This window comes from Erpetoichthys calabaricus, chromosome 3 (genome assembly GCF_900747795.2).
Source record: "Erpetoichthys calabaricus chromosome 3, fErpCal1.3, whole genome shotgun sequence".
NCBI lineage: Eukaryota > Metazoa > Chordata > Cladistia > Polypteriformes > Polypteridae > Erpetoichthys > Erpetoichthys calabaricus.
Window position 1 is genome coordinate 74,088,777 of NC_041396.2, and position 15,215 is coordinate 74,103,991.

Below are 15,215 nucleotides of genomic sequence, written 5' to 3' on the forward strand. Positions count from 1 at the left end.
TGTGCAAATCTGTTTAATACAAAAAAAGAGACATACCTGTGCACGTCAAAATAAATTTACCAAAAGTGCCACTTCAGACCGATGCCATAGGGGACCCATTTTTGTTTCTCAAAAGGAACTATCCACATGATGGATCCAGAAAGGACTTCCATTTAGATCCATAACAGGTAACAAAATGACTAGATGATTACAGATTTGTGAAATACAAGTGAGTTAAAAGGACTCTAGCTGTATGCAATAACACATGCTCAGGTTTTCTTTATCTGTGAGAATCCTGTTAGGGCAACTCTAATGTAAATCTAATATTTCACATTTTGTCTACATATTAACCTTTTTAAAAAACAATTTCATATGTAAAGAGCACTTCACAGAAAAACATTACTCTTTGTCAAGCAATGGTTCTATGAGAAGCCACACAACCAGAGGTTTTATTACCAGTTTCATCACAAAAACACACTCACGCACACAGCCACACCTACACAACATGGGAAGATGTAGATTCTCCAGCATGTCTAACTGTGTGTTTTTACAGTTAGGTGAAATCACATGTAGCCCAGTTATTATTAATATACAGTAAAGTCATTCAGTCATTTTCTAACCGGTTAGTTCTGAACAAGGTTGAGGTGAGTGCTGGAACCTGCCCCATCTAGCATAGAGCATAAGGCAGGAAGAAAACCTGAAAAAGAGCAGCAGTCCATTGCAGGGAGAACACACACAACCCTGCCACGACAGACACACACCAAGGCCAATTTAGGATCTCCAGTTTACCTAACCTGCATATCTTTGGACTGTGGGAGGAAACTGGAGCAATCTGGAGAACTTGCAGACTCCATTGCAGACAGTGCTACCACTGCACCACCGTACAGCCCATTATTATTATTATTATTATTATTATTATTAATACTACTTGCTCACCAACCCCCCGGCCTGTGCTATGCGCCAGCCACTTCACATCTCTGCTGCTCACGTATGTGGATTTCACTTTCATCAATCAACAAATCTTCCCGCGGATACGCCTCTTCATTGGAATAAACACTACTTTTCCCTGATGGCAACACGCATTAGACGATCTACAAGTCTCCGACTTAAAATTTAGTAATAATTTCCATTTGGTTACACAAATGCGATCTTTACTATCATTTTTTGAGACTTTTGAATTTTAACACTTACATTATCTCTAACCTGCTCTGCATGTGTATTGTGCCAAGGTTTTTGAACCTCTTTATGACATTCGACTTCGTCTTCTACTCTTTGTCATTTAGTTTGGGCCCCAGGCGTGGTTAAATCTCTTGGCACAAAGTCTCGTCTCGCAGGACTTGAAAGTATCTATTTGAAAAAGTCACGTCTCTTCCCAGGCTAAAAAGTCTGGTCTTGTCCCTGGATTTTTGTATATAATAGAGAGATTATTTCCATGCTGGCAAGCAACATGTACTTATCTATTAAACCTAGTGATGCTTATCTGACTACCTCCTTAATTAATTGCCTCCATAACATTAAACAGTAAATTATTGATAACTGCACATCCTCTGATGAAAATGAAGCTGGTAGAAATTCTCCACATTGTCATGCAGTTATTTAACTATAGATGCAGATGACTTTAGGTTTTGTGGTGTTAATTAGTTTTTTAAATAGGATATTTTTAAATTCACATTAACTCACTCTCAGAGACGTTTTTTTTTCCAGATTAATCATTTGTAATTCCTCCCATTTTTAAATCTCTTCTTTGTCTTTCAGTTAACTTGAGAAGTAACATCAACCCCTTTTATAGGTGTGTTCACACATAATACATAAAGCACCTATTGTGGTAGCCATGTTTGTCTGTCTGTCCGCATGAAACAATTCGGCACACCTGTGGTATACTTACTCTTTAAGGAAATTTGTCGAAACAGTTCAATTTTAATTGAGATATCTCAAACAAAGTGCATTGTACTAAGTTTTGAAATTTCAAACTCTTCCATTGAAAAGCATTGGTGAATTTGAAAACTTGTCTATCTTAAAATGTATAAAACGCTGTGAGCGACTTCAACTACAAATTAGTTTACTGTATCAATTTTGCCTAGAGAGCAGAACTTGTATGTTTTGTATATTTTCCTCTTTTACTTTTCTGACAGCTGCTTGGATACCCTGTGCAAATGAGTAAAAACGCCAGGCAGATTGTGCGTGTTCAAAGAGCTCACATAGCAGCAGGCTTCTCCTGCTGCTTTAGGTACGTTAACTGTAGAAGTACAAAAAGGCAGTAAGTGATCTTGAAATAAATGTAAGAGGAAAACAATTATGTAAGCATGTATAAGACTGAACTGATTAAATTATCTGCAGATAATATAGATATAGAACCGATGTTATCAACTTGCAGCTAAACGATGCTTGAACTAATTAATTACACAGGAAAGGTGATAAATACATAGCATGGGTTTAGAAAGGAAACTGCATTTAATCTGCAAGCAGATGACTGGAGCTGCTGGGCATGCAACAAGGACTGGGGAGGATTACAGTTAGTACAGTTTGTCAATTATTTACCAGTGTAATATATAAAGAAGGAGCATGTCTCTCTAGTTTATTCATATAAGAAAAGCCGCTTTTGACTGGCAATAAAATCTAAAATAATTGCCACCTTTCATATCTAAATCGTCTCATTTTCAAGTTCTTACTTATTTATATAATTTTAGTAAATTGCTGGGGTTTAATATTAATATCTATATGTAGAACTTATTCCACTTGATTTCCCAATTTTCTATGGTAATATTAATAATGATTTTATGCTAGTATTAGTATATTTTCAAAAATGTTATTTTTAAGAAAATTGAGCAACAGTTAATTCCAGACCCTCCACCAATAACACACATCAGTCAATGCCATTTTACATCACTTGAAATGAAGTCAGCTGTCTATAAAAATTACTGAGGCACCACAAGCCTATTTTAGGCTACATTTGCAACTGCATGACATTATAAAGTTCTGTTAAAAAGCATGAATTTAATGTACAATTAGTCTACTAACAAATGAAATTGCATTCAGTTATCACAATTATTTGTTGAATGTGACTCATTGTAAAAAAAATATTTTTTAAAAATGTGATATGCTCCAACTTTCATATTAGTTAATGTAGTCTTCAAAAACAACTAAAGGATATACCATAAGTACATTTTCTAACTTGTTTTATTAAATATCATGCTTTACCTGTATTTCAAGTTGGCAGAGGAATGTTGATTACTGTATAAACTGAAGTGCTTGATCTGTAATTGCCAAATTCAAGTTCTTTTAAAATTTACAAGGATAACCAAAATTGATGTAAGTGGCACAGCCTTAGGTTATAAACGACCAACTCTTACAAATGATCAGCCAGCAAATGAACCTAATGCCTCCTTGATGTCTGCCATAATCATGTCTGACTTAACCTACACCAGCTAGGGCAGTCTAGTTTACCATCATAGTTAGTAAGTACCATGTTAATGGAGTTAACCTTTTCTCTTTTTCCTCTTGTTTGTCACTTCAGTCTTTAGTCAGACTTGATATGGAACATGTCTTCATAGCAGATAGGGACTGCGACATTTCGTTTTTTTCTGGAACTGTTCTATCCCTTCACATATCTCCATTCAATTGTCAGGCACTTTTGTCTGTGTACTATTAGATTATTCAATGAATGGACAGATAGCCAGCTGTCTTAGCTCCTTCAGACATTGTATTTGTTCAGACACAGTGGCTGTTCACAAATTTAGTATAATGAAGTGGTACAAACAGAAGTTTTGCTATTGTGCAAACCGCCTACTTGCTGTACTGTATATACACTATAAACCTACAAGGGGGAAAATGTGTACATGAGGGGTGCCTGTTCTGTGCATTTCCCTCTGTCATCTATATGTATTGTCCTCTACTTCTGAGTTCACTATGTGGTGATGGTCTCTGTGATACCCCTAATCTTAGGCAGTGTGCACATAATGCTATTCTGTGAGAGCTGACTGGCTAACTGCTGCTTACTGTACGTCCAAGACCTTTGCTCCAGGCATTCTGGTTGATATAAGCTTTGAAAGTGTGGTGCTGCAGCATTTGTCCTCTCCTTGCATGAATTTCATTATGTCTAATGACCAGTGGCTGATTCATACTTGGAAGGCTGAACATTGGTGCCAGCTCATCAACAGATGTGCCGAGGATTTGAAATGTGAATGAGGGAGTTGGGATTTTCTTAAGAGCTAGGATGAGGATTTCATGTTGCCCTTTTCCATAGAAGAATTTTCAACCTGGCTGTAAGCTTCCGCATGTTTTTAAGGTTATTTTGGTCTTTTTTTTTGTCTGGAGTTTTGTTTCATTGTAATGTATTTTGCTTTGATATATATATACAGTATATATATATATACTCGCTTTGCTTGCCCACCAGCCATTTATATGCATATTTTCCAGTCTTTTCATTGCATTTACAGAGTTAGCCCTCCATTATGAAGACACTCTGCCATTTTTTGATTGTCGTAGCCCATGCAGCAGTGCATAATGTAAGGGCTGCCATCTTTGGGGTGAAAGACTCCCTCCTGACCTTTAATACTTTTCAAAAAAGACTTGCATTCTCTAAAGAAAGTCTGAAAATTTTAGATTTACAACTTTCTTAGTTTCTTTTTTTATCTTTATTTATACTAATTTTCATTTGTTTAGAAATTACATAAAAATTATGATGTGTTGCAAGACTGTGAACATATACAGTTAAACATCTTAACACAACATCCCTGTCCCCACCAATCTGGAGAGCAAGTCATCAGAAATTTTAAAATAAAGTATTTTTGCAAAGCATAACAATTAGAAGTTTAAGTTTGCCCTATCAAGAATGCTTACCCTATCATTTTGATGCCAATCTGTTTAACTTCTCAAATTGAAGGTTTAGTGATTTCAGCTCTCTACTGCTTGATCTTTTGACAGCAAATATTGTTTATTTATGCATAAGTGTGTTTGCTAGTCATGACAGATAACGCAGGTTTCCTGTATACCACTTACGTTTGTTTCACATTCACTGACAAACTTTTCATTCACATGCGAGATGTTGGGGGGCTGCTCTCTTTTGTGACAGTGTTTGAAAAGCCATAACTGCTGAAAATGTGATTCAGTTTGCATATGCCAGTAGTAAGTGTAAGAAGTGGAAATTCTATGAAGTTTTAAATGTCTTTCTAGAATACTGTGTCTCATCATGGGCCCATTGGTATTTGAGGGGTGGGAATGAGATACAGTAAGTACAGCTCTTTCTGACAATATGTTTAATTTACTTATGTAATCCACATCTAAATGTAACTTCAGGCGCTCTATCTTCTTGATTCTAAAATTCAGCTATGGTCTGAGGGCATGATCACCTTTCCTTGCACAATCCTACATTAATGGTTTATTTTATTTTGGTGAGCAGTGTTTCATTCTCTGCTGCTATTCAGATTTTTTCAACTTTGCATAATCTGCAATCAGGCTGTGGTGCAAGGTTACTTCCCTTCATGCAAACAGAGGCTGATATCTTGGTATGACTGCAACAACCAGGATTTTGGCAAGAAGCAGACACACAAGGTATGCCTGCACCTAGAAAATTTCTTAGTGAATGGTAACTTTGAAATCCTACCTCAAGAGATTAAAGATTATCTTCTATGGCTTAGGCGGTGTGGCTACAAGTACTCTGAGAATTATCAACATGAGAGATTAAATGTTATTTTCCAAAACAATATGACATCTGTAAATCCAAAAGTGAAAAAATGTGGATGTGAATAAGATACATAAGTTCTTTATTAATTTGAGCATAGTTGAATTAAATGTCTGTGACCAATTTATGTGCATAGCTGTGTTCTGTTTCTTTGAGTGACCATCACTGATATAACGAAGTTGGTGCACTATATGTTAATTATCATCAAGAAAACTCAGAACCTTTAATTCTTCAGATGTCTAAGGAAAGGCTGTATATCCACAGAACATATATATTTAACACACACTGCCTTAGAAAAGACAAGCAGTATTATCAAAGAATTCAATGCTCCTGGCCAGCCAGTTTTCCCCATTCCTCCTCCCCACTCTCAGTACAGTACCAGTAGCACTGTCACAGAAGATTCATTATGAATACTGTATACTGATACACTGATTCTACATAAGTTACATTCTCTGTGTGATGTTGTATTTGTTGTTTTTGGTTGTATTGTATTATTGTCACAAGTACAAGGAAGACATTCAAGTAACAATTTCATTGTACTGTGTACACATAACAATAGATTTAAACTTTGGAGATAGACTGTAATGAATTGTTGTTATTACTTATTACTTGATGATGCTTTCATCCAACGGGACTTACAACATTTGAGATACAATTTGTTACATTTTTTTTTAACTGGTGCACAAGCAGATGAAGTGACATTCTCATGGTCACACAGTGTCACTAGCGGAATCTGAACCCATCACCAAAGGGTTTGAAGTCCAAAGCCTTAACCACTATGCCACACTGCCTGAAGTCACATTCTCTTCAGTAGGCCAAAATAAGACAGCGGTCAATCTGGTTCACTTTGAGTGGGGTCTGATATCACTTTTATTCATGAATCCAGTTTTTAACTCCATTTCCATTAAAGACACTCCCATGGCCTATCCCTCCAGCACTGGGTATAAGGTACGATATCAGCCCTGGAGAAAATCCTGAAATCACAGTACTCACCTGAAAATCCACATTTACAATGAGCCAGTTTAGAATCACCAAGTATTCTAACTTAACATGTCTTCAGGAAGCATAAGGAGACAAGGAAAAATCTTCACAAAAACACAAGAAGAATATGCAAATAGCACACAGAAAATAACTTTCCTTGAAGTCAAACCCAAACTCACCATTCTTGCTGTTCTTCATGGAACTTATATTAGCCAAAGATTATATTTGTGTTGGGCACCTGCTTCAAGCCTTTCTTGCTTTTGAATGTTCTTGTGCTTCAAATATCTCTACGTCTTGGTGTAATCCAAAGAGGTAGTCTGTTGTATTATTATCATTTTACTTTTTCAGGAAAGCAGACAGATTGGAAGGCAATGTGATGTTTGAACTTCTACTTCTTCTGTTTCTTTGGTAGATTGTTGGAGTAGTTTTTCTTGTGAAATCTCTTTAATGACATTCATCCCATCCTCAAGAAGCAATTTTTTTTTACTAATACTGTCATTTTCACTTGAACATCATGCTTTTTCCTCTCACATGTAACCCATAAATAACCCAGCACTAGACAATTACCTTCAGGTACTGAGGAATTATGAACAGAACTATTTAAAGGAACATACTTTCTATAATAGTGCAGTATATGAGTTCAGGGGTGCAATTCCTGACTGAATATGTGCACTATTGCTCTCCGCATCTTTGTGGATTTTCCTTAAGGTACTGAGATTTTCCTCCAACTTTTTTGGTTTGGTTAACTGGCAAATCTAAATTGCCCAGTGTGAGTGAGTATGGATGTGGATGTGAATGTTCAGGGTTTGTTCTGCTCCCAATGGTACTGGAAGACACACAACTGCCAGAGCCACACTAGCCCACAGAAGCAAACCTTTTTAAAAAGAGCATGAAAAAATTGAGAAGTTTGGCAGTGTTTTCTTTTTTGTTGTCTTTTTCGTTATTAGCATTGCTGATAATAAATGGGGATCTCAGAGAGACCCCAACACTTTGTCTTGTTGCATCCTGTTTATCCACACAATATATACAGTGGTGTGAAAAACTATTTGCCCCCTTCCTGATTTCTTATTCTTTTGCATGTTTGTCACACAAAATGTTTCTGATCATCAAACACATTTAACCATTAGTCAAATATAACACAAGTAAACACAAAATGCAGTTTTTAAATGATGGTTTTTATATTTAGGGAGAAAAAAAATCCAAACCTACATGGCCCTGTGTGAAAAAGTAATTGCCCCCTTGTTAAAAAAATAACCTAACTGTGGTGTATCACACCTGAGTTCAATTTCCGTAGCCACCCCCAGGCCTGATTACTGCCACACCTGTTTCAATCAAGAAATCACTTAAATAGGAGCTGCCTGACACAGAGAAGTAGACCAAAAGCACCTCAAAAGCTAGACATCATGCCAAGATCCAAAGAAATTCAGGAACAAATGAGAACAGAAGTAATTGAGATCTATCAGTCTGGTAAAGGTTATAAAGCCATTTCTAAAGCTTTGGGACTCCAGCGAACCACAGTGAGAGCCATTATCCACAAATGGCAAAAACATGGAACAGTGGTGAATCTTCCCAGGAGTGGCCGGCCGACCAAAATACCCCAAGAGTGCAGAGACGACTCATCCGAGAGGTCACAAAAGACCCCAGGACAACGTCTAAAGAACTGCAGGCCTCACTTGCCTCAATTAAGGTCAGTGTTCACGACTCCACCATAAGAAAGAGACTGGGCAAAAACGGCCTGCATGGCAGATTTCCAAGACACAAACCACTGTTAAGCAAAAAGAACATTAGGGATCGTCTCAATTTTGCTAAGAAACATCTCAATGATTGCCAAGACTTTTGGGAAAATACCTTGTGGACTGATGAGTCAAAAGTTGAACTTTTTGGAAGGCAAATGTCCCGTTACATCTGGCGTAAAAGGAACACAGCATTTCAGAAAAAGAACATCGTACCAACAGTAAAATATGGTGGTGGTAGTGTCATGGTCTGGGGTTGTTTTGCTGCTTCAGGACCTGGAAGGCTTGCTGTGATAGATGGAACCATGAATTCTACTGTCTACCCAAAAAATCCTGAAGGAGAATGTCCGGCCATCTGTTCATCAACTCAAGCTGAAGCGATCTTGGGTGCTGCAACAGGACAATGACCCAAAACACACCAGCAAATCCACCTCTGAATGGCTGAAGAAAAACAAAATGAAGACTTTGGAGTGGCCTAGTCAAAGTCCTGACCTGAATCCAATTGAGATGCTATGGCATGACCTTAAAAAGGCGGTTCATGCTAGAAAACCCTCAAATAAAGCTGAATTACAACAATTTTGCAAAGATGAGTGGGCCAAAATTCCTCCAGAGCGCTGTAAAAGACTCATTGCAAGTTATCGCAAACGCTTGATTGCAGTTATTGCTGCTAAGGGTGGCCCAACCAGTTATTAGGTTCAGGGGGCAATTACTTTTTCACACAGGGCCATGTAGGTTTGGATTTTTTTTTCTCCCTAAATAATAAAAACCACCATTTACAAACTGCATTTTGTGTTTACTTGTGTTATATTTGACTAATGGTTAAATGTGTTTGATGATCAGAAACATTTTGTGTGACAAACATGCAAAAGAATAAGAAATCAGGAAGGGGGCAAATAGTTTTTCACACCACTGTAAGGTTGGGCAAACATAGATTTACAGTTGTTTGTATAGAAAAAGACATTCAGCTTATGATTGCTACACTCAAGCACACTTTACTAATAATAATAAGAAGAAGACAAATAATACAAATAATACAATAATTAATACTGTAACTAAATAATAATGGGGCAGCACGGTAGTGCAGTGGGTAGCGCTGCTGCCTCGCAGTTAGGAGACCCGGGTTCGCTTCCTGGGTCCTCCCTGTGTGGAGTTTGCATGTTCTCCCCGTGTCTGCGTGGGTTTCCTCCGGGCGCTCCGGTTTCCTCCCACAGTCCAAAGACATGCAGGTTAGGTGGATGGGCGATTCTAAATTGGCCCTAGTGTGTGCTTGGTGTGTGGGGTGAGTTTGTGTGTGTCCTGCGGTGGGTTGGCACCCTGCCCAGGATTGTTTCCTGCCTTGTGCCCTGTGTTGGCTGGGATTGGCTCCAGCAGACCCCCGTGACCCTGTGTTCGGATTCAGCGGGTTGGGAAATGGATGGATGGATGGATGGATAAATAATAATACAACAATAAACTCTGCACTGTAAACCTACTTTTGCCCACACCTGTATATACGTATAAGACTGAACCTCAGTTTCTTCCAGGTGCATCAACTAGTCACCACAGACAAAAGGGATGGTTGCTATAAATCTAAATATCAAAACATATTTTACCCAGAAAAACAACAGATTAATAACATATGGTCATGTAAAGCCATAAAGAATACTCAAGGATACATAGACCAAGGATGCTACTGGAGATTGTGGCCCTTAGGAATCACTTATCTAATTGATTAATGGCTTTAACCATGTGTCCCATACTGTGTAAAATTAGACCCCACATTGAGAAGATGAAATTTTATATTTGTTCATCCCATCTCTGTGCATTACACTTGTGTTTGCAAAGTTATGGACTGATATCAAAGGCCAACTGTTATCACATATATTATGAGAATTTTCAATGCTTAACTTGCCACTCTATAGAGACCTCAGATAAAAATAAAATGTATCTTTTCTATTGCTAATCTTGATATTCATAAGCATATTTTACTAAACATCTGCCACTGCCTACGAGGACATTCATATGTAATCATGTTACCAAAATATTACATTAATGGGTTTGTAAGTTGATGCTTCAGTTATTGTAATTGAAGTCTGGTAACTCCTTATATAATGAAATTACAGCAAGCGTGAGAATTCATATTTCCAATAATCTGACTACTTTCATTTTCGGATAGAATTTACTTTTGAATTAGTTTCATGGAAAAACACAGTGTCAACACACACAACTTGGATGAACAATTTGTTTCTTAAAAATTGTCCTGCTTTTAAGATTATTATCCTTGAATGATTTATGGGTTTATACAATAAAGAAATCTGGAAGCTACTCTGTTCTGTTTATCTTCACTCTTAACCCATTTTAGTAATTCATATTGGTGAGAAGACATTTATGTCAGAATGTTGGATAGCACTGGCTGATGTTGATTTTATAGCTGCGTTTATCTGGTTAATTCCAGTAGAATGGAAGACAGGCAGCCACGTAGTTTTTCCATATAAGGATCAGGTGGCGTGTTGGGATACCCCTTTAGACCACCCCTTTGACGAAAACAAATCACTGCTGCATTATTGCTAAATTTGCAAGCATTATTTGTTTATGAGAAACAGGAACACAAACGTGTGCACAATTCCAAAAATGTGTGCACGTCTGCGTCTTTTGATTTAAAATCTATTAATTTACGTTTCCTACAAAGATATATCATCCTTGTTGTTGTATTTATCGTATCAGTCCCTTCGGAGGAAGGGCTGCAAAGGATTGCAGTCTAGAGCACAGCCCGATGATGACTCAAACTCTCTTTGCCGCTCCCCCCTTGATAAATTCCTATTAAAAGGTGCTGACGTCAAAAAGGGCGGCCATCTTTGATGAGGGCAGAGCTCTGTATTCCATTGAAGAAGAACCGAGGAGGTCAGAATCAGCTGCGCGCACCACCTTTGCAGCAAGCTGGTCCTGAGAAAATTCGCTTTGCTATTTAAACTCATAGAGTTTTTCGAAAGAGTGTTGATTGCCTTTCACCATACAGAGGCACAGGTAAGACAACTCTGTTTTGTGTATGCCTATGTATTTATGGAGAAAGAAAATTGCTGTGAATTCAGCACGCACAGAATGCGGAGCTAATCTGCACAGGGTAGGAGTAAAGTCAGTAGTCAGCTGCTTTACAACATTTTGCGTCGTTTCTGCAGAACATTTAAAGATTCTTGTCTTGCTTTATAAAGTTATTTTTTACATTTTCGTTTAAAAACCAATGTACGCCAGGTAAAAATAAGCAGTATTTGCGTATATGTGTGGTTATGTCCGCCTGTGAGGAGACTGCATTTTTCTTGGTGGGCGTTTTTCTCCGTTTCAGGACCTTGGAGAGCGTTTGCATTCTGGCGATTGCTTGGCAAGAGCTGACGGAAACCATACAGTAGCACTTGAAGAGTACCAACATGAGAGCATGGCTGGGATTTGAATCGTACGTTTTGACACAGCGTCGGGGTACATGCGTTTGCTTTTTTTGCGCAGGGTTTGCTAGCCTCCTAAGGGAATGATGCAGTTGCTGACAGAAGGCTATTAATCTTACCTTCCGCCGCCCCCACAGCGAGTGCACACAGAAATGCCTGAAACGCTGCCCAGGATCATTTCCAGATCTCAGCGGTTGATCAATAAATATGCCCTTGTTGTTAATTATCCTAGGGAGCAGCAGGATAGAAAAGGGAAGATGCTGACTACGTGCCCGAATTTCAAAATAAATAAATAAATAACTCCCATGAGTGAGGGGGTTGGGGGAGGGGTGTGCGCTCAGTACTGCGACACAGTGCGACTGCTTGCATGGTGGAACGAGCGAACGCGACTTTTCTTTGCAGGGAGCGCTTTCCTATGCACGAGCATGACCATCTTGACGCACTTGGGTCTGAAAGGGGCCCACGCAGGAGTACCCCTCACGCCCGTCCCCCTCCTCCTCCCCATCATACCACAGCTCGACCAACCCACGCGTCAGTAACTACCATTGCTCTGTTTGCGGCACAAAGTGGGAATGATTTTGCTGCATAACTGAAAGAAAACGACCACCATTTACCGTCTCTCGGAGCTGCCGTCACGTGACGTGCTGCGACATACAAAAGCAACCGTGATTGTGCACTTCTGTAAACGACGGTCCCTTTGATAACACTCACACACACGCCGTCTCTGTCCAATTAGCGATGTTTGGGACATCTTTTTTGTCACTTAAATTGAGAGGCGCCAGCCCACGCTGTCGTGTTTCGCATACTGCTGTTATTACCGGTATGGAAGGGGCCAACTTTTAGCGCGTATCCGTTCGTTTGAAATGCCGTACTCAAAAACGAGAGCCTTCTTCTACCTCTGCCCCCCTCATCTCCCTCGTCCTCAACACCCCCCCCCCCCCCCCCACTAGGTTTATTCCAATGACGCAAAAAACTGAAACCCAACGGTGTGTTTTTAACCGGGGCTCATTTCGAAATATTCTAATTTGCAAACTAACCTTAGAGCCCGAAAAGCTCATTGACGTCTCTTGTTAAACCTGCAGCGACACTCGCCATCAATGAACCGTAAGCTATTTCAAAGCGACATAACTTAAAAATCTTCGTTTCAAACGCCTACTGATCAGTATACAGCATTCATCAATTTGTATTTCTCAGATTACCCACGATGGACTGTGAAAGGACGTGGCATGTCATTTATTTCGTGTGAATGATGAATACAGATGATGTCCAGTCCTGGAGTGGTGCCTGCCCGATATATATTTCAGCTCTGCAGAAACATGTACAGAAAAAGAGGTTTAGAAATTGACTGGATTGGATAGTTCAGCATTGTCAACTCCATACTGACATCTGGTATTTGATGGCATGGGAAAAGAACCCATTCATCCATTATCCAACCCACTATATCCTAACTACAGGGTCACGGTAGCCAATCCCAGCCAACACAGGGCGCAAGGCAGGAAACAAACCCCGGGCAGGGTGCCAGGGACAATTTAGAATCGCCAATACACCTGGACTGTGGGAAGAAACCCACGCAGACACGGGGAGAACATGCAAGCTCCAAGCAGGGAGGACCCGGGAAGCAAACCCAGGTCTCCTAACTGTGAGACAGCAGTGCTACCACTGCGCCACCGTGCTGCCCTCGGGAAAAGAACAAACACCTTAAATTCTTTTTTTATAACTATCAGGTATTTTTGACATCTGTTATTGAAAATAGTACAGCCCATGTTGTGTGCAGGTACTGGGATCAGATATAACACATAAAACATTAATTTGATTTTCGCAGATTTGTTTATTCTGTTGCTTTTCAGTAGCACCAAGTATCATGCTTTCGTTACATAGCCAAGTCCTCTTTTCTGTCTGGATCCTGAAAGGTCACATTTAGCTTCATTCTGGGGCATTTAACTGGGTTAAATGGGTAGAAAATGGCTGGCTATTTACCATGGTAGGTGTTATTGTAATTTTCAATTTGTTTGTGCATGCATTTGAGTCATCCACTAAAATAAATGCTTATTTTAGGTCTGGGGATTTTACAAAACACAAGTATTTTTTTTTTCCAGAAAACAGCATTAAGTAAAGATGTTTCCTTCCAATAAACACACTGATGATCATTGTGATTCTTATATATATTAACAGCAATATTCTCACATTGGAAAATAAAGAGTGTTGCAAGGTAATCTCAAACCAAGTTTATTTATTTTATGATTAATTAGTTGCCTCCCTTGCTAAGAGAAAATATCTCTTTTCGAAATAAAGCTGATCAGTTCTTTGACATGTAAAGACATCTATAATCTCAAAGAACAGTTGCCTCGTCATAAAAACAGCAAGCAGTTGAAGTTGCTCACTGCAGCAGTGATACAGAAGTGAGTTGTTGCTCCTAGCTGCGCAGTAAAACAACACGCTTCCTCCCACACAGGTGTAAATCTGAATTGTCTTTTTGATAGCTTTTGCTGAGGAGGCTGCTTGAACATTGTACTTTAAAGTTGCGGTTAACCATCTCATGAGTGTTGGCTATTTGATTTTGGGGCCCACTCTAGATATAATAGGCATGGCTGTGTTTGTTTGCCAAGGTTTCTTTTAACATACTTTGGTGGGGAATTAAAAAAGAGTTAATGGTGCATGTGTTGCGGACAGTAAAAAAGTCTATCCTCTGCATTCAGCCCAGAGAGTTTCATCCTTGTTTCTCTTTCTGTAGGCTCTAGTCCTTTAGTGCTTGACTCATTTCCACCGGGGTACACTGGCGATTAATGCAGTTTCCTTGAACCAAAAAATACTGCAGTGTGTTTGTGAAGTAGTTGCCAGGACACAAATATCTGATTAAAAAATGCATTCTGATTGCATAGCAAGTTTTATAAAAATGACTTCTCTAGCAGCATTGCTGTTATTTAAAGTGCACTTGCTGCAGCGTTGCTTGGTGGAAATTAGCCAAGTGGTATTGCGGAGGACGTATGGAGTTACTTTGATCTACATTTTATGGACAGTTAACAGCTTACATTTTTAATGAATCCTGAAGCAAAGTGGAGCATGGGGCTTGCTAAGGCAGTTGCTGAGCTCATCAGAGATGCAAATTCTATTGATTCATGTTAAATGTTGACAACAATGCACCATCCATCATTGCCATCATTCTTACTAATCCATGTTATGGCAAAACACAGGCTTAGTTTTATGCTCAGGAGACAAAATGGATACAGTAGGATAATACTGGACTATCACCATCTTATAGCAATAAAAACCAAGTGATTACATTTATGTATATTTAAGTGTGGGTGGCACAGTGACGCAGTGGGTAGCACTGCTACCTTCTGGACCCAGCGCCCTGGACTTGAATCCTGGACCCTGTCATTCTCACTGTAATGTCTGCATATTCTTTCTGAGTTTTCCTCCGTCTTT

General features: G+C 39.1%; 1 protein-coding gene across 2 annotated transcripts in view; it reads left to right on the plus strand.

Annotated features, from left to right (window-relative positions):
- The first annotated feature begins 11,194 nt into the window (after positions 1-11,194).
- Positions 11,195-15,215, plus strand: part of snap25a (synaptosome associated protein 25a) — a 113,731-nt gene continuing 109,710 nt past the window's right edge. The window contains exon 1 of one of the 2 annotated variants that reach the window (XM_028796921.2): positions 11,195-11,376. The gene's annotated coding sequence lies outside the window, so the exon portion shown is untranslated. The remainder of the gene's footprint in view (positions 11,377-15,215) is intronic. The other variant, XM_028796920.2, reaches the window with a different exon arrangement.